Here is a 20,217-nt window from a genome sequence, read left to right as displayed (position 1 = left end):
TGTCCAGCTCAGACTTACAGCCAGGGTTCCTGAGATCCTCTGTGTCATCTTGCCCAGGCCAGCTGCTTCCATCCACAGCCGGCTGGGCAGTTTGGGGTGTGGGAATACAGCCTGGCTGTGCAAAATGACGTGGTGTGGGGGCAGCTGCTCATCCATCCACTTTTTTTTTTTTTTTTTAATATACATCTTTGAAATGTGGCCCGCACCAGCCCTGAGCACCCATCTATCCATTCGCTGTTCATGTATGTATTTCTGGTGGTTGCCAAGTCTCCCAGCTGGCACACACTCACCCTGCCAGTTTCTTGGGTGTGGAGCCCACGGAGGTGGAGGAGGGAAGCCAGCTTGTGATTCCAGGGTGGAGTTGCTCCGCCTCCCTGCCCGCAGCGTAAAAGTAAAAAGGCAAGAGATGGAGTGAAGGAATGGACAAAATTGGCTACGTCTGAGACAACACTGGGAAACGGTCCTATTTTATTTTCCTTTAAAAAGTGGCTGAGCTCCAAGTCTTCTCTAGTTTTCCTCTGGCTGTCCTGATAATGTGAACACAAGAGTTCCCAACTCTTGGCAGTGAGGCCTTTTTACATTCTTAAAAATTAAAACCAGCAGAACATATTTAATATTATAATTTTTCCATAAACATTCACTCAACAGAAACTATATGTAAAATTCCTACCTTGAGGGCAGGTCTCACCCCCCACCCCCCACCCCCCCTTTTGAAACTCTAGGACATGGGAGACTATAAACAAGTATTAGAAATGTTGATTTCATCTCACTGGAAACAGGGTGGGGCGCTGCATAGGAACATGGTCAGAATTCTCTTTCTGGTTGCTGGTTTTTTTCCGGACTTGAAGGCACTTAACAACAATAAAGAGTTGCTTCAACACTAACTAGCAGGGTTCGCTTCTTAGGCACTGGAGTTCTGGGTGATTGTTGTTGTTGTTGTTAAGTGCCATCGAGTCGGTTCCGACCCATAGCTACCCTGTACAGGGTTTCCGAGGGTGTAAATCTTTACGGGAGTAGAAAGCCTCATCTTTCTCCCGCAGAGCGGCTGGTAGTTTCGAACCGCTGACCTTAAGGTTCGCAGCCCGATTCGTAACCACTACGCTACCAGCGACTCTGTATAGGGTTTCCGAGGAGCAGCTGGTGAGCTTGAACCGCCGACCTTGCAGTTCAAATGGCTTTGCTGGCACATTAACCCACAGCTCCACACCAGGATTCCTAGGGTGACGGTATTTCAGATATGCCATGTTCAGTCTGCTCCCATGTGAGATGCACGTCTGTTCACCGGCGGACATTGTGGTTTTCTTGGTTGTCTTTGGAGAACAAACCAGAGGAACACCTGCTTCCTGCCTGACAATCCAGTATTTGGGGACGAGTTACTGAGTCTAGACATGTGCACAGAGACACACAATATACACACGCCAACACATCACATATCTACCACCACTCCCCACACACAGTCACACCATACACATACCACACACTAAAAAAAACACACCACGGGCACAGATAACACAATGCACACACCATACATACACTCTCCCACACCAGCATACGGAAAACACACCATGGTCTGCAAGTGTTCTTCCTAACAGCTGGAGGGTGTCAGTGGGGGCTGGTAAGGCACTTGGTTGGGGTTCACTACTGTGGACCCTCCATTTTTACTCTGCTAAGGAGCTCTGGTAGCGTGGTGCTTACGAATCAGGGTCGGCAGTTTGAAACTCCCAGCTGTTCCACGGGAGAAAGATGAGGCTTTCTGCTCCCTTAAAGATTTACAGCCTCGGAAACCCTGTACAGGGTCGCTATGAGTCAGAACCGACTCCACAGCCCATAACAAGGAGCTCTAGTAGCATAGTGGGTACGAGTTGGGCTGCTAACCTCAAGGTCAGCAGGTCCACAGGAGAAAGATACTGTTTTCTGCTCCCGCTCTTTCTACTAGCTGCTCTATAGGAGAAAAATGAGGCTTTCTGCTTCTGTTAAAGATTTGCAGAATTGATGGCACACAACCACCACCACCATAACCCTTCAGAGTCCTAATGTGTCACTGTGGGATAAACACTGGACTGTTAACCACAAAGTCAGCAGTTCAAACCCACAAGCTGCTCCTTTGAAACCCTATACAGCATGGTGGTGAGTCAGAACTGACTTGATGTCTCTGCATGTCCCTCGCTGTAGTTGGAGATGCGGTGCAGAATTCTGGATCTTTCTTAAGCAAGTGGGTTAGTAGTAGAAATTTCCACTTGCCATGTGGGAGTCCTGGTATAGTGCTGTGGGTTAATGAGCTGGACTGCAAGGTCAGTTTGAACCGCAAGGTTGGTGGTTCAGGCTCACCAACCGTTCCTCAGAAACCCTATACAGGGGTGCTGTAGCTTAGAACTGACACCACCGTATTTAACCGCCACCACCACCACGTGGGAGACCCAGGTTTGATTGGCCACTGCCCATCTGTGATGGAGGCCTGCATGTTATGGTATTAAACAGGCTTCAGTATTGCTTCCAGAGTCCAAGGGACTAGGAAGAGGAGCCTGGTGATCGACTTGTGGGTATCAGCCAGTGAGAACTATGGATCACAGTGGTCTGACCTGCAACCAATCATGAGGGTGGCACAGGACCGGACCCCATTTGTTTCCGTTGTGCGTGGGGTCGCCATGAGTCCAGCCAACATGACAGTAGCTGACAAGGTGTGGAAAACAACCCCCTGTGATGAGTGGTTGCAACTCCCTGGGGCTCTGGGTACTACCTGGCCTTTCCTGAGATGCGTGTTTATGTCACATGTGTGCAGGCATGTGCGAACACTCACTGCAGTGGGGGTGCTGCAGACCTGGAGGAAGTCCTCTGGCCGTTGGAGCCGAGCTGACAACTGGACAGGGAGCTTGCTGGCTGGCTGGCATTACGTGCCAAGGTGCAGCCTGAATGCTGAACCCCCGTGGGTGCTGTGATTTTAATCAGCTAAGTTATACCTGCATCTTGTTGTGTGCTTGTGGAAGTTCCGAGTCAAACCCTGCCAGGAAACTCTCCCCTGGCGAACCTGCAGGGCACGGCACGCCGTGCATCTGTCACAAGTGTTCTGCTTTGCTACCGCTCCAGTCTTAAGTTCTCTCGCCCTTCCAGTAACAATGGGCATTTGCTTTAAAGACTCTGACAGTTTTCCAAGCCTTTGAATGTTCTTAATCCACTAACTAAAGCTGTCACTGCTTGCTCGCCGGGCTGCAGGTACCTCTGAATTTCCCACTTATAGTTTGATGAAGTGTCATCTCTGTGGTGCCTCCGTCTCTGTACCCTCGTTGGTCACGTTTTGTAACTGAGAAGTAGTTCAAAGATGGCCCAGAGGATGTTTGAATCTGTGCCCCGAGATCAGTAGATGGTAGCATGATGACTCTGCTCTTTTAAATTTTCTCTTTTCCAAAAGGAAGTTGGTACATATCCTTTCCTGACCCATTTCCTTTTTTTTTTTTTTTTTTTTTCCAGGGAGGGAGTTCTTTGTTTATATGTTCATTTGATTGTCTACTGTGCTCAGCCCTAGTGATGGAAAGAAATAGGAAGTCCTTAAGTCTAGCAGGGAAAAGAGCACTAGCCAAGGAATGTATGTTCCGTGGTTTACAGGGTTTAGTTTCCTCTTCCATTGTAGACATGTGATCAAGGCCCTTAGTGTTTAGAAACCTGAAGATGGTGAGGGCACACAGTGGCCTGGCAGTCAGTAAGAAGGTTGTTTCAGAAGATACCCAGGAGATGGGCTTTGAAGTGTGGATAGGAGTTTGCAGAGCAAGCTCCCACCACGTCATGGAGTCGAGTCGGTTTCTCGCTGTCTTTGATGGTCAGTAAATATGTCACTAGAGGATTGGGACCACTGACACTCCATCTGCCCATACCTGCTAGTGTTGCAGGTGCTGGTGGTCTGCATGCCCATCCCCTGCATCTCTTCCTGCCTGGATCCTGTACACACATACAATTGGGAGCAACTTACTTTCTGGCATGGTTGACCTTTGGCACATAAGACCCAACCTTGGCTGCACGGCTACCTCCCCCGACCCAGTGGTTTTTCAGAATCAACCTGCATCATCCATGTAGTTATAGGCAGGCGTTTTCCTCTGAATGGAGAATGGGAGGGTCTGTAGACCCAGTGACTCCTCTTAGTGATTTGCATCTTAACTAGGCAGGAAGGTGTCTCAGGGACCAGATGCCAAGAGGTGACCCCCCCCCCCATTGTTTCCAAAGGCCACTGGGAAGCTGGTTAGTCATTCCATGCTTTGCTTCTGTTAATCTACCATTTGAATCCTGAGGCTGTGATGGGCTGGAACAGGTTGGGTCATCTGAAGCAACTCCTCTATTATGCCTACCCCTCTCTTTACTGGTGGGGCTCAAGAAATTCTACCTTAAAACCAGGACACTCCAGTTAACATAGCAATATCAGAGTTGGGGATCTGCCTGCTCATCAAGGAAAAGCCACAGAAAAGATGCCTGGGTGTGCACACTGCCTAGGCATCAGCCATTTCTGCCCTGCCCCCAAGGGTCAACTTCCCTGTCTGTCCCTTGTGCAGTTCTCTGTGTGTAGGAAGTGGTTCGAGCCACTGATGACACGGAATATTTCCTTCTTGCCCCACATAGCATACAGCGTGTCTGCTGCCTAATGCATTGCCTCGTTTCATATTGCATTTGCCAAGAAAGTGCAGTTTTATTGAACGTTAGGATTGAATTCTTAACTGAGTAATCAATTTCAGTAGTAAGTTAAAAACGCCTTCTATTAATGGACAATGGCAACCGTTCATCAGAGCGCCAGTAGATTAACAGTTGTCAGCATTTATGCTAATGGAACTTATAAACCATAGGGTTATGAATTGCACTTTATTATTTCATATTCCTCCAAACACTTGCTAAGACTTTTCGCTTGTAGGTATTGATGGGTTTGTCCTTGGGCTTGCTACTTGGGGATGTAAAGAAAGCTAAATGCCATTTTCGCAGTGATGCCACAATCTCACCTTCCGGTTTTGCACACTTGGCTTCATGTCAAAATAGATGGGAAGGGTTCATTTGGTCTAGTGCTCTTTCTGTTTAATCTGATCTAGTGTGTGACTAAAGCAAGACAAATAGTATTTTTAATGAAACCATTTAATAGCCTCTCGTAGCTGAGAATCGAAGGTATTGGAAAAATGCAATTAAAGGCTGGCTAGATGTAAACAACAACAACAAAAAAAATCACTACTGCTGTTTCATGGACCCAATTAATTTTTCTTTCAGTGTTTCAACGCCTTAAATGGTTTTGAACCAATGAGGCTGTATTCCCTTACGAAGACGGTCAACCCATCGTGTGAACTGTAGAGTTTGCAGACAGATTTATCTCGGTGAGTTTTTTCATAAAATACCTCCAGGTAAAAGTTGGGTCTTCGAAAGCCCCCTTTGGAATGTATTTTCAATTAGTTGATGGCTGTGGGTTGTCCGCAGCCTCTGGATGTTTCATTGGGATGTCTAATAGCAGGATCATATTGATTGTCTTTCAATTACTTGCATCTGGTATTTTCATTTATCAAAAGCAAAATACATGTAATTAACTCAGAAGCAATATAGTTCAGCGTAAGTGATTTTTCCCCCCCTCTTTTTCTGCTGCCGCTATAGAAACAAAGTCCGCGGAAGTGATAGCTAATGGGAAATTCAAGTCAGAATGGAAAGTGGTATTATGACGTCTCAACATATTAATTAAAAAGAATAAAAATGAATTAGAGACATAATCATATGCCACACTAGAACCATATCCTTTCCAAGTGTGAGTGCATGTCAGGTGGAAACCTTTGGGAACGAAGTGGCTGGCTGAGTCAGACACAGCATCATTAGCTTAGGTTTTTAGAATTACTAACCTCTAAGATTTCAAAAAGATTCGCATATTCTTTAAATGAGAATTGTTCCCTGCATCGTACAAATGGCGTTTATTGGGAGTGATGTATATGCTGAGGCGAGTGCTGTATTCATTCGACACACATTTAGAGTATGTTTGAGAAACTGTTGATGGCTTACTCCTTACCTGCAGCAGGATTTTGAAGTCCTCAATTTCATTTCCACCTGCCAGTTGTAGTGCTTGACCAAAGCAGTCTCTTTCCTCCCCGAAGTTTCAAAATGGCAGCGTTCCCGATGGGATTGATTTTTATTCTACTTAGAAATTACTTTTCTTCTTGAGTTAACACTGCCATTTCTAAGGAAGAAAAAGTCCGTGAGCAAATTTGCTCAGTGACCTCTCTGTCAAACCCATAGGCCTGTTCCCTGAAGTGTTGATTGAGGAAAGGGCCCCAAGGGGTTTGGAGGAAGGCCGCCTTCACCATAGGGCATCTAAGGCATCGGTTCCTGAGGAGTTAGGGGGGTAGTCCAGTGGTCCTTAGTAGGGTCTGCTGAATGATGGGCTAAACTGAATCTTGGGCTGAATCTAACCAGCTGAGTCGGTTTGAGGCCTGAGGAAGGATCCGCCAGGGATGATCATCAGCAAGACACCTCTTGTTCTTTAACTTTATGTAGACAACCAGAAACGTCTCCAGGCTTTTATGAGGGCCTGCCCAGCAAGAGACTCCAAGTGGGTTGACCCCATGGAATCACGCCTCAGTGATCTTTGAGTCTAAGAACAGGGGCGGAGAACCTTTTTTCTGCCAAAATTGATACCGTGATTCACGGGCCATACAAAATTATCAACTTATAAATGTGCCTGCTCTATCTGGCCAAACATTTCATTATTTCGCCCCTAGCGTGATGACTGGAACTGCATTTGACTTGGCAGATTCTGTGGGCCTTACAGCACCTGCAGGCCCAACATCCCCCACCCCTAGTGAGAAGCTTGTTGAATGACCTTTGGATGGAACGTGAAGAGTCACAGCTCACAACCTCACATGTTCCGTTTGCTTCTCAGAATTCTGTCCCTCACACATTCGCTTAAAAGAATCTCTGTTTCTGAACTCTGAGTGAAACCTGCCCAGAATTATGAGGTGGGTGTCGTTGCTGGTCTGAGGCTAGTCCCAGTGGGGCAGCTACCAGCCTCATGGGCGTCTGGCCCCACGTCCCAGGACTTCTGGCGATGCCTGATACCTGATCGTTTTCTCAAATAAGGGTGTTGGGGCCTATCCTGTAGATCATACGAGAGTTTCAATAGGACCGCCAAAAACAGAGATGTCCTCTTTAGCACATTTTTGGGCACTCAACTTCGGGGTTGGAAATCGGTTTCCACTAGGAATGCAGTGTATAAGATGATGTGGACATTTACAAACATCGGACATGGTTGAATAATGGCATTTTCGTTCGGCTCACCCTAGTACTTGGAAGTGCTCCAGGACCCTTTTAAGTAGCGGTTTTGTTCTGAGAGAGAGGGAGGGAGGCGTGCCATTGCTTTACAAGGCACCCAGAGTCAGAATGGAGTTGTAGCACCGTTCCTAGTCACAAGTGCTTCCTGAGCGTTGGGAGGGCACAACTCTGCTATGTTCTGGGTGCAAGCATTTGGAAGAGTTGAAGGAGTGCCTGTCTACGCTGGCAGTGCCCCACAGACTCTACAATAACATTGATTTGGGCCACACCAGGCAGGGTTCTTGCATGCCCCAGTAGCTATGCAGCTGCTCCTGGACCTGCTCCGTGGAGATTGTCAGTCCAGTTGTACCCCCGCTCTGTGACACTCATTCCATTCTACCTTTAGTCAATACCAGTTAACACAAGAGGCGCCATCTTGGATTGTTGCCCAAATCAGGACAGCATGTTGATTTCAACCCAGGTAGCTTACTTGTTGAGAACTCTGGTCTAGACCGAGATCTCAAATGTGAACAGGGAGGAGGAAATAGACAAAGAACACGCAGCTCCTTAGGAAACGCCATAGTTCACCGAGTTGGCAAACACGTGAGGCACCAGAACCACTTGTTTGTGCATCATTTTATCCTCTTTAGCACTTTCATCCTCTGAGCATGTCCCACTTTCAGAGCATCCTAATCCTGTTGTACTAGACTTGATATTTTGGTGTTTTATTTGCTTATTTTAACTTCAATTCAACCATTTCAGCTTCCTTTCCCAAAAAGAAATTAATCTTGTCCTTAACAACGAATAAACGACGTGCTAAACTTAGATTGGGTGCATTTTATTCCTGCTTTTACTGTCTGTTCTGTCTGCGGCTGTTTGTTAAAATGAAAACCCTTCTTGCCATATGGTTTGCTGGTTTCTGGAACCAGAGCTAGTTCTCCGTCAGCTCAGCAGGATCATTGTTTTTCTTGTAGCGTTTTGTTATTACGCGTTAATATTTGCAGCAGCACCCAATTATCCTGTAATTTTAACAGAGGTGTCAGGAAAAAATAAGTGCTTCTTTGTTCAATGTCTACAAATAGTGGAAGTTCAAATCAAAGCTCTTAGCTAGTATTAAATGCAATGATGGCAGCGTCGCACTGGTATGGTTTTGCAGAGACCGAACAGAGGGCTCGTCCTTTTATGCGCCCAGAGAAAGGTGCCTGCTATGATATTTGTCAACGAGGCCCCATGGAAAGGTGAACTGAGCGGATGGGGAACTGTGGCTGGTAGGCCGTTAGTGGGAGAGGCCTCACCTGGTTCTACCAGGACGGTGATTGGCTCTTCTAGATGGCTTTCCAGGTAAATGTAGGTTAGTGGTCTGGCTGGACATCTTGGGCACCTTCACGGTTTCTGGGAAGACAGACCTCTTAATTCCCTGATAAACAGAATGAAAAAGATTGCCATATTCTAGGAACAGGAGCACAGTGACTCTGTAGGATAAGCACTGCCAACCACAAGGTCATCGATGGTTTAAGCCAACCAGCCACTCCAAGAGAGAAACCTGAGGCTTTCTGCCCCCGCAAAGATTTACAGCCTGAGAAACCCTAGGTCACTCTGAGGTGGAACCGACTCATCAGTACTTTAGGGACAAACACCTAAACCCTTGGGATCTGTTTTGCCATGGAGGAACCTGACTGACCACTCTGGTGGCAGCCTTCTGGGACCTCCTGGACCAGGGTCTTCCTGGACCTCAGTCACGCCAAGGCCTTGGCTTATGCTGGCCACCATACGCCCCAGAATCCCATCTGGCCTTCACTAGGGACTGGAGGCAAGGCAGCCAGCATCGGAAACCACAAAGCCGAGGAAGATACACAGGCCTTTCCTCTCCAGGGAGCTCTCCAGATGAGAAGCAGGCTGCGTTGGGGGTGGTGTGGAAGATGCCGTTGGAGATTGTTGCCGCTCACCAGAGAGGGAAGCAGGGGGCCCCACTGGAACTCCCTGTTCTTGCTTGGACTGTATTCTGTCTAAGCTTTGGGGATCCGGTTGGACAGTTCCAAGATGCATGGAGCCACTCTGCCGCCCAGCAATATATGGGGATTATGGACTTAGCTTCGCTTTTCCTTCCCTGTGCCTCGAACCTTGCAGAGGCTGGGCTTTAAGACTGTGGAGATCATCACAAGTGCCGACACCTCCGAGAGGCACACAAAGAGGTTCAAGACCCCAGCCCCCAATTCCTGGGTGGATTTTGGGTTTTACTATATTAATGCTGGTCTCTGCCTCCTGCTATCCCACCCAACTGCTGGTTCCAATCAAAGTCCATTTACCAGCAGGGGAGGAACAGAAAGAAACAGAGGGTCTTAATTATCACCCTGTCCTCCATGTGTGGGCAATAAGCGAAACCCCTGTACTTCCTGGGGTCCCGGCCAGGGTGGGTTTGTTTGTGCTGAGTTGTACTCATACTGCAGGGTCTGTGGAGGGAGGGCCAACCCTGCCCTCTCTCCTTCCTGGTAGGGTGGTCATGCCAACACAATTAAAGATTATGCTAGAAAACTTGGTGCAGGGTCTACCTTGCTCCCCCCCAAATCCCTATTACTGTGGTTAAGGCCCCTGCTATATTCATGAGGAACCTGGTTCGCAGATGTGATTGTCAGCTTGTGGGGCCCGCAGGCAGATCTGGGGCATAGACACCAATGGCGTCTCCCCAGAGAGGTTTGCCCTTGTCCTGGGCTTGTGGAAGAATCTCAGGAAACATTGTACTTGTCTGTGTCACTTGGTCATTGTCGCCTCATAGTCCCAATGACCTTCTGGTGCCCTAGCTGCCCTCCTAGTTGGTTGACTCATGTGTTGTGGAGTTCGCAGGCCCAGGGGTACAAATGCGTGGAGGTTCGAGTCCACCCAGAGGCCCCTTGGCAGAAAGATTCAGTGACCTAGTTGTGAAAACTCAAGTCAGTGGCAACCCTGTGGAGCCCAGTTCTCCTCTGGCACAAATGGGCTCGGCGGGAATAGGAGTGGAGTCTATGGCAGCTGTTAATGTTTAGATGACATCCCTACCTGGCCCAAGCAAGGGAGAGCAATTTTGGGTACATATGACCTGTTGGCAACCAAATCAACTCTTAGCACAGCCTGTAAGACGGAGGGTTTCAGGGCTGTAAGTCTTATTGTAAGGAGACGGCCACTTCTTTCTCACATGGAGCAGATGGTGAATTCTATACAAATGGTGTGGAGATGGTATCTGACCTCCTGACCACAAGGGAGGAGAGTTAACAAGTCAAGACTGATTCCTGGAATCTAAGGTTAGATATTCCTCCACCTTCCAACTTAAAAAAAAAACAAACCCAAGTATTTCTGATACCAGCTGTCCCTCCAACGTCTCTCCATACTTGTTACAATGGTGCAGAACTCACACCGTACTCAGCATTGTGGGCTTGGTGAGGGAAGTCAGGTTACACCTCAGGTCAGAAGAGGCTCTACATACAGCTGTTTGTTCAGGACAGCCTCTTAGCCGATCCACAGGGCCCAGTTCTCTCTCTGTTCTGCTCTGGGAAGTGTCACAAAGTTGTTTAGTTCTATTAGTAAGTGCCAGGGGACCCACCATTCTGCCAGCAAGCCTCCCGGCTGTAGGTGCTCAACTCTTTTGCTCCATGGGCTGGGAAATCCACCGTGCTACATCCTGTCACTGGTCTGCCTTGGCCCTGCAAGGTGCCACAGCTTACGACGCACTCAGACACTCATGGTCTCTGTCTTCTTGGTCTAGAAGATTCTTAGCACAGGGATCCCAGGGTCAGGGGACAAGCTCCAGTCCTGACTCATCTTTCTTAGTGTCATAAAGTTCCCCTTTCCACGTATGGGCCAACTTACTTTTTATTAAAGATTTTATTGTGAATTGAGTGATAGTTTACATGGGAGAACTTTGGTTTTCACCCTCATCATTTCATTGCAATTAATACAGTCTCCTCTATGCATCATCATTCCATAGTATTTGCTTCTGTTCCTTCTGTTTTGGGGGATTTGTTTTTGGACCATACACCAAAACACTCAGTAGTATATAATCATTTAAACAACCAAAGGGCACATTCTGCAAGCCTGTCTTCTGACCGCCAGCTCACAGCCCTTCTCTTTACATGAGTCTAGTGTCTTCAGCTTCGTTCTCTCTCTCGAGGACTTACTTTAAGTGTAACAGGATGGCACAGTTGACAAATTGCTTCATCGGGTTCCATACAACCCTATTTGTATGGAGAAGATTGCAAGTCCCATGGGCTGTCAGAAGAACAGAGGAGTACAGCCAGAATATGCTCCTTAGAAAGCTGGATGGTGAGATTTCATTTCTCTTGTTGTTAAGTGCCATTGAGTCGACTCTGATTCACATAGACTCTGTATAGGTTTTCCAAGTAGCACCTGGTGGGCTTGAACCACTGACTTCGTGGTTTGCATACTTAAAATATACTATAAGGAGTTACAAGTCCCAGCGAGAGGTAGATTGGCATCAGTGGGCTCAGACAGCGATAGTTGTGAAGGTGGGGCCGGGCCATGCAGTGTTTTGTTGTCATGTGTATAGGGTGACTCTGAGTCAGAACGGATTCAACAACACTTAATGTCAGGACCCCTCCACGCCCCAGTGGGATGATGCACCTTAGTTCAAAAACTAGTAAGCTATCTAATCCCCTTGCTGGACCTCAGGTGCGTTAAACACGAAACAACCTAGTCATATGGAGCACTGGTGTGCAGTGAGTTTGAATCCACCAGCTTCTCCATGGGGGAAAGATGAGACATTCTCCTCCCATAAAGATGGATGGCCTCAGGAACCCTATACGGCAGGGGCGGAGAATGTCTGACCCACGGGTGTATAAATAAGGCCCACGAGATCATTTGGTCAGGCCCTGCCAAGGCAACTGCAGTTCCAGCCATCACATTGGAGGTGGTGATGTGCCGTGAAGTCGGTTCTGACTCATAAAGACCCTGTGTAAGGTTTCTGAGGCTGTAAATCTTTATGGGAGCAGAAAGCCTCATCTTTCTTCCGTGGAACCGCTGATAGTTTCAAACTGCTGACTGTGAGATTAGCAACCCGACTTGTAATCACTATGCAACCAGAGCTCCTTAGCCATTATGTTATTGTTGTTGTTAGGAAAGAGTGACGAACTACTTCCAAATATTTAGTCACTGAAAACCTTATGACTAACCATCATGGCAGGGATGAGTTAATTAAATGTTTGACCAAATATAGCAGGCTCATTTGTAAGTTGATAATTCTGCATGGCTCACAAATGATGTTACAAATTTTGGCAGAAAAAAGGTGCCTCACCCAGCTATAGTGTCCTGGTGTGGCGCTGTAGGATAAGCTCTCGATCATAAGGTCAGATTGTGAACTGTAAGTTTGGTGGTTCAAACTCACCAGCTGCTCTTGAGAAACCCTATAGAGGTCGCTGTGAGCCATAGCGTGGAAGTGACACGGGCTGTGGCTACAGAGGTACGTTTTAAATAACTCACGACACCACGGTTCTAACCTCTAAGCTTTCAGTTAGAGCTCTTAGCCACTGTACCAGCAGGTCAGAGTGAAGTGGGGCTGAAATGTGGACTTTATTGTGTTGCTATGTATGGGATAAGCCTATGCAGAAAGTATCCTGTTCTCTCCTGAATCAGGTAGTGATGGGAACCCGAGGCTCAGCCCGTCTGCATTCTTAATCTCCTTGGCCTCCCTGATGTCTTGGCAACAGTAACCCAGTTTTATGGGCCAACCAGAGAGAAATGTCAGCGAACGGATTTTTATCATTTTCCCCCAAGGCTGCTGTGGACCCGAGGGGGGGACTAACGTGGAGGTGTGGAGGGAATGGGACAGGGCCTGTATTTCTTGAAGGAAATACGATTTCATGTCTGCTGTCCAGTTTCAGGGCAGGCTGGGGGAGAAGTGAGTGAGTGGGCACAGAAAGGAACAGCAGGTTCATAATCATGTGTTCCTGAGAGTCATTCATGAATGGTGGGGGAAACGGTTGTTTTGTTTTGTTTCCCGGTAAATATTTGTGATGAACATTTATTTGTTCACTGCTGTTTTATTGACTATGCAAAGGTTTTCAACTGTGTGGATCGTGACAAGCAATAGACAACACTGCAGAGCACAAGTATTCCAGAACACTCCATTGTGCTCATGAGGAGCCTGTGTATAGACTGAAAGGCAGTTGGTCAGACAGAGCAAGGGAACACCGAATGTTTTAACATTAGAAACAGTGTGTGCCAGGGTTGTATTCTTTCACCATACTTAGTCAGTCTGTACACTGAGCAAATAATCTGAGAAGCTAGGTTATAGGAATTAAAATGTGGTGTCAGGATTGGAGGAAGACTCTAACAACCTGTGATATGCTGAAGCTACAGCCTTGCTTGCTGAAGGTGAAGATCAAAGACCCCAGCCTTTAGTAAGAGTGGCATCTCAATGTAAAGAAAACAAAAATCCTTACCACTGGACCATTAAACCACAGCCATATAAATGGAGACAAGATTAAAGTTGTCAAAGACTTCATTTTGCTTGGGTCAACCATCAACACTTCAACACTGAAGACCATGGAAGAATTGATGCTTTTGAGTTATGGTGTTGGAGGAGAATACTGAAAGTGCCATGGGCTTCCAAAAGAACAAACTGATCTGTGTTGGAAGAAGTGCAGCTAGAGTGCTCCTTGGAGGCCAGACTTTGTCTTCATAATTCAGACCTATTATCAGGAGCGACCAGTCCCTGGAGAAGGACATCATGTTTAGTAAAGTGGAGGGTTGGAGATAAAGAGGAAGGACACCCCCCACCCCCACCACCCACCGAGATGGATTAGCACAATGACAGCAGCAGTAGGCTCAAATGTAGCAATGATTGTGAGGTTAGCACAGGACCAGACAGTGCATGGGGTGGCACCTAACAACAAGCTGCTATATTGTTACTCTGACAATGTTAGTTCTGATTTATAACGACCATGAATAGAGATTCTGAGGAGTGGCTGGTGGGTTTGAACTTCCAACCTTGTGGTTTGCAGCCCAGGGTGGATCCTACAGCTCCACACCAGGGCGCTCTTTGTCTCTCACTCTGAGAATTGATCAGACCAATTAACGTTTTGGAGGAAAGAGGCTTGGTACTGGTTTGAGAGAGTTTCCATAGTCTTTGCATCTATGTTTGTCTTGGGGAACAGACCTCACTGAAGGTAAATGAATTGGGCTAGGTTGAAATGTTAATTTTGGCTTTAATTTCTAGATCTTGATTTGGGCTATCGTTGTTGTTGTTGTTAGTGTCATTGAGTTGATTCCGACCCATAGCGATCCTGCATAGGGTTTCCAAGGAGCAACTGGTGAGCTTGAACCGCCAACCTTGCAGTTCAAACAACTTTGCAGTCTGGCGCATTAACACACAGCGCCACACCAGGACTCCAATATTATTTACTACATATTTTCAGCAATGGAGGGCATTTTGAATAAAATGGGAAAAATTGTTTTTGAGGTAATACGCTTTTATATACAATTGTTGTTGTTGTTATGTGCCATGGAATCGAGTCTGATTCATAGCGACCCTGTACAGGGTTTCCGAGGCTGTACATTTTTTACGGGAGCAGAGAGCCTCATCTTTCTCCCGTGGAACAACTGGTAGTTTCGAACTGCTGACCTTGCTATTCAGAGCCTGATTCGTAACCACTACGCTACCAGAGCTCCTTTTTATATACAATTAATGGGACACTTATGTCCCGAGGGACTCTCTGGTACTGTGGAATGTGCCCTGTTTCTTTAGATCCATCCAGTTACATAATCAAACAATTGTGTTGCTTTGGGCAAATCTGCTGCAAATGATGTCACTTTAAGGGCTAAGGGTAAGCCTGACCCAAGCCATGGTATTGTCAAGTCACCTCATATGCATGTGAAAGCTGGATAATGACTAAGGAAAATCAAGTAAGCATTGATAGCTTTGAATTACGGTGTTGGCAGAGGATTGTGAATATTTCCTATGGAAGACCAGAATGAACCAGATCTGTCAAAGAAGTAGAGTCAGAACGGCCCTTGCAAGTGAGACTGGCAAAGGACTTATTATCATGTAATTGGGTGTGTATCAGAAAGGCCCAGTCCCTGGAGAAAGAAATTATTCATGGCAAAAGAGAGAGTAGGTGAAAAAGAGGAAGACCCTCAGTGAGGTTGGTTGGCAGAGTGTCTGCAACAGTGCTCTTAGACATGGCAGTAATGGTGAGGATAGCACCAGGCAAAGTTACTACCAGCTGGAACCAACTTGAAGGTGCTTTAGGAAAAGTCCAAAAAGTGTATTGCCCCTGGTAGAAGTCATACCGCAGGACTTGGACCAGAGAAAGGATGATCCTGCTTGTGGCTCGCTTTCTCCCAGCACCCACCGTCGTCATCTTAATACATTTGTTTTGCTGATGGATCGATTCATTAATTTTTTTGGCAAACTCTTCAACTCCAACCTGGCCTCTTGCTGTTTTAAAAATAGTTGTCTTGGTTAACTGAATCCATTTGAAATTCATTCCTTCCACATAGCAATTAAGAGGATTCCCCTAGACTTTTTAAGAGTGGATGTGATGTTTATAAAAGAAAATCCTGGGGAACTCATTAGTCAGTGTGTGGATGCATGGGTGGTACGTGGTACCATCCTTCAGGAGGGGACGTCTGTGGAAGAAGGTAAAATAGAACATTTGTTGGTCTACATCTTGAGCAGAAAGCTGGAACAGTGACATTTATACATAATTTCATCATGTGATTTTCTTTAGGCACACAGAGCAAACACATCAGTTTCTCAGCAGTAAACCATTGAAAAGAAATAGTAACAACCTGTGTGTGGTAAATTGCAGAATCTGTTGAGATTAATTATATATGGCAGAAAAAGATAGAACATTCAGGGGGAAATGTATGAGGATTTTAAAACAAACAAACAAACCCACAACTTGTGGATGAATAGCACTTCTAAGCATTTGATTACGGTATTTAATTTCCCTTTCTTCATAACTGTACCCAGGTCAGCAACATCGGTTTCCTCTCCTCCTCAGACTCCTCCCCTCCAGTTCTGTCCTTTCTCCCAGAGGAAGAGATCAGATATCGGGGGAGCCAGTCAGATCTGTTTGGGGACTTGTTTTATCCCAGAGGTATTGTTCTTTCTTTTAACATGGAGGATTAGTGGGCTGTTCCTGGTAAAGGTATCTGGCATATGTCCTATGTCTTGTAACTCAACACCTTTTCTGCAGGCGCCTTCCCCTTCCTGGTTCAGCTACACATTGCCCAACTCAAAGGAAATCTTTGTTGTCCTGGACAGGGTGTTACCTATAAGGACTTGCAAAATTGAGCTGAAGCAAAGCAGTTCTAGTGATTGGGTGCTTCCAGGATGAAGCAGTACAGGCTGGCCATCTTGGTGCATGGACCTAAAATCCTGCAGTGGCCGGTAACCCACCTAGTATTGGGAAAGGTGGGGCCACAGGCTGAAAGCGCTAGGTTGTGTTTTATTCAAATGGCCTGTACCGCTCTCCACTTGTAGATGGCGAAGGCATCTCCAGTTCTTCAATTGGAAAACTTGGGAAAGTGTGCATCATGTGAGAGAAGGTTGGAAGGGTGGTTCTGAGTTTCAGTTGCTGCTGATGGGAGCTGCCCTTGGAGGAGAATCGGTATTGATTCTTTGTTTTGCTTTTTAATTGTAGAAATATCCATGGAATGGCATTCTTGTGGTGTACAGTTCAGCCACACCAATGACCAATACCAATACATAATATCATCAATCTTCCATCATGCACAAACTCATCGTTTCCCCTTCACCCCTCCCTGTGGCCCCTGATAACCAAGCAAGTGCTGATCTCTATATACGTATTTGTTCTGGAAATTTCCAATGAGTGTTATCATACATCGTCTATTCTTTGTAACAGTCTCATTTCACTCAAAATACTATATTACAGTACATCTGCGTAGTGGTGTGTATCAGGACTCCAGTTTTCTTTGTTGTTGTTAAGTGCCGTCACGTCACAGCGACCCTGTAGAGGGTTTCTGAGAAACGACTGGTGAGTTTGAACCGCCGACCTTACGGTCTAGTGCATTATCCTGCAGCGCCACACCAGGACTCCTCATTTCTCCTTGAAGCTACGTAATAGTCATTGTGTTGTTGACAATTTCTCCCATGAGCCTTGGCGTTTGCTTTGTTTTAGGACCCATGTCACTCTTTTCCCAGGTGTGAGCCTTGCCCTGTGTGCTTTCCAAGTTGGAAGCCGGCCAGTTGCCCAGTTTGTGCCCTTACTTCAGTTTTCCACCCAGCCATCGACAGTTTTCGTTTTTGTCTTTAGTGACCCCAAGCCTCGTGGCTTCTGTATCAACTGAAGTCAAATAAAGCTGCTTGACTTGGACTGAAGGGCAGGGCGCAGACTCAGCATAGAACATTCCAGAATGTTTCCTCCAAAAGCCTCGAGGTACAAAGACCATGTCATGTCCCTCATGTTCTTCAGAAATGTATTTAGAATGAATGAGTGGAGGCATCCCTAGACGAGTGGGTTTGTCCTGCAGGGAGCTGTCCTGGCATCTATCTGGAATGCACAGTTCTGTCTGCATGCAGATGGTAGGTACATCAACACACCACACTACCTGTTTGGAGAAGGTATATGTGTTTACAAATAACCCAGCCATCTTCTTAATTCTCCACTGGGAAAAGGAAGGACATTCCTGCTTCTCTGTGCAGGTAGAGTCGGGGGCCCTGGCTTGGATCCCACTCCCTGTCTCCTGTATCCTCAAGGACGTCCAGGCTGAATTACTGTTCAGCTGTGTTGATTTCAGTGGGGATTATGCTGACAGGAAGAAGTTGCTCTCCGCTCCCGTGAGCCTGGTTCCCGGGGGGTTGGGATTAGAATCAAGGGCAGATGTCCTGTGTGTGGATCCATTTCCTTCAGGGACCCAGCGTTGTGGACCTCTGGAAGTGGGTGTTGCCGGTGTGTGTAGCATACGGGCCCAGTGCCACATTTGTTCAAACACCTCAACTTGGATTTGAGTGCATTGCTATCTTTGTAGGATAAGCTAAGCACTGAATCACAAGGCTGGCAGTTCAAACCCGCCAACTGCTCCTTGGGAGAAAATGATCTCATCCCATACAGATTTACAACCTCAGAAACCCTATACAGGGTTGCATGAGGAGTTCACTCAGTGGTCGGTTGGTTTTCAATGAGCGTGCAGGGCTCCTGGCTGGCTGTGTATGCAGCGGAAACTGGCTGCACCATCCTCGTTATGGCACAAGACGACCTCAGTGCTGTGATACCCACAGGATTGACCACTTCTTCAGGAAGGAGCTTCGTGTTGCTTGGTGCTCTGATCCGTCCCCTTGTTTCAGTGGAAGTACCTTCTGCTTGCGTGTCTAGACTGATGTAGCATCAGAGGGGGTGCTCAGCTCCTTGTTGGGATTGCAAAGCCCACGGCTTTGGCACTTGACGTTTGCATGGGGAAGGTAATGAGCTTCCAATTGCTCAATGGGGCCATGTCCTTGGTAGCTGACAGAGGGGAAAACGTCCCTATGGAAGGGCTCAGAAATGCATACCACTTGATGCCATTGGCCACGGGCAACCTAAGCCCTTCTGAGTTTTGAGTCTTGGTTTCCCTGTCTGTAAAATGGGGCTGCTTGTTAAGTGCCATCGAGTCAGTTCTGATTCCTAACAACCCTGCACAGAGGGTTTCTGAGAGTGACTGGTGAGTTAGTCACAAGGAGCCTTTTGAGACGTTTCAAGAATGACTGATAAATAATGATGATTACGGAATGACTGCCCTGTCACCAGCAGCTCGTTTCCACGCCGCAGGGCAGATTGGGGCCAGGTACCTCTCTCAAGGAGGCTCCTGTCTGCAGTCTATGAGCTAAGTGAAAATTGAGGTTTCCAGCTTCTTGGAACTGGACAAGTGAGATAGAGCCCCCCCATCCCTTGCTCCCAAATCAATTTGGCTCTGGTTTTCTTCCTCAAAGATGAAGGGATTTGGGCTCTTCCCAAATATCACACACGAGCTTTCATGTGTACTGTTTCTGGATGCCACCAGCTCCTTCAGCCAAGGAAGGGATTGCTAGGCTCCTGGGCATCTGTATGCCAGCATGCGTCCAACCTTGAGGAAGTATCCACACAACTCCTTGTAGGTATTTCTAAGTCTGCGGTTGGCTCAAACGTGAGTTGTGACCACGGAGGGCTGAGGCCAGTGCACCATCACTCCCCAGGGTGACCTGGTCAGCTGTGGAGCAAGCCAGACCATCCTTCCACCTTTCTCCTGAAAGTGCGGCTGCGCGAGGCCGCTTAGCAGGGCCACTTCACACGAAAGGCTGTTATATGCAGGTCACTGGGCTTGGACCCCTGCATTTTCTGGCAAAGGCTGAAAATGTAGATTTGTAACAACCAATGTTAATGAATTCCGACTGTTTGAATTTCACACTGAATAATGGCTGGAATTATCAGAGCTGGCGGCTTCTGAGATGCCCAGATCGGCCTAATCTTTTCTCAAGATGAAATTGATAGAATGATGTAATATCACATTACTTTTATTAACAGTCCTGGCTGTAAAAGAAACGCACCTATTAGGATAGGAAATTTTCGTAAAAATAGTAATAACAAGACGATTTGGAATGTGTAATATAGTCTGTAAATTTTCAAGCCGCTGCATCTCATTTAAAATGCAATGTTGTGCCAGTTGGTATTGAGTGCAATACCTTTGTGCCCCAGGGCTGCCTTTTGCCGACATTAAAAATATTCTATTTAAATGCAGATTTTGATTTGCAATCTAGGAAGAGAGAGTTCTGGAAGGATGGAGAGGAGGACAGCCCTGCATCTATTAACTTAGTTTTGGCTTTATGTGTTAGTCTCCTGCTTCTGCCTCCTTCTTTCTTTTTACCCTCATGCCCTCATCCTCCCCAAAGGGCAGTTTCTGAAGCTTAGAAGGAAGGAAAATGCTTAAAAGTTTCAGAGGTTAATGCTATGTATGCACTGGTTCGTCTGAGAATTCTCCTCTAGACTCCTTCTTAACCAAATT

At 46.7% G+C, this 20,217-nt stretch overlaps 1 protein-coding gene across 1 annotated transcript in view; it reads left to right on the top strand.

Annotated features, from left to right (window-relative positions):
* The window catches only part of CTBP2 (C-terminal binding protein 2), a 156,287-nt gene that overhangs the window by 50,810 nt on the left and 85,260 nt on the right, over positions 1-20,217 (top strand). Inside the window, exon 2 of the mRNA XM_006867429.1 lies at positions 5,233-5,336. The gene's annotated coding sequence lies outside the window, so the exon portion shown is untranslated. The remainder of the gene's footprint in view (positions 1-5,232; positions 5,337-20,217) is intronic.

This window comes from Chrysochloris asiatica, unplaced genomic scaffold (genome assembly GCF_000296735.1).
Source record: "Chrysochloris asiatica unplaced genomic scaffold, ChrAsi1.0 scaffold00105, whole genome shotgun sequence".
NCBI classification, from domain to species: Eukaryota; Metazoa; Chordata; class Mammalia; order Afrosoricida; family Chrysochloridae; genus Chrysochloris; species Chrysochloris asiatica.
This window is presented reverse-complemented; position numbering and strand designations above follow the sequence as displayed.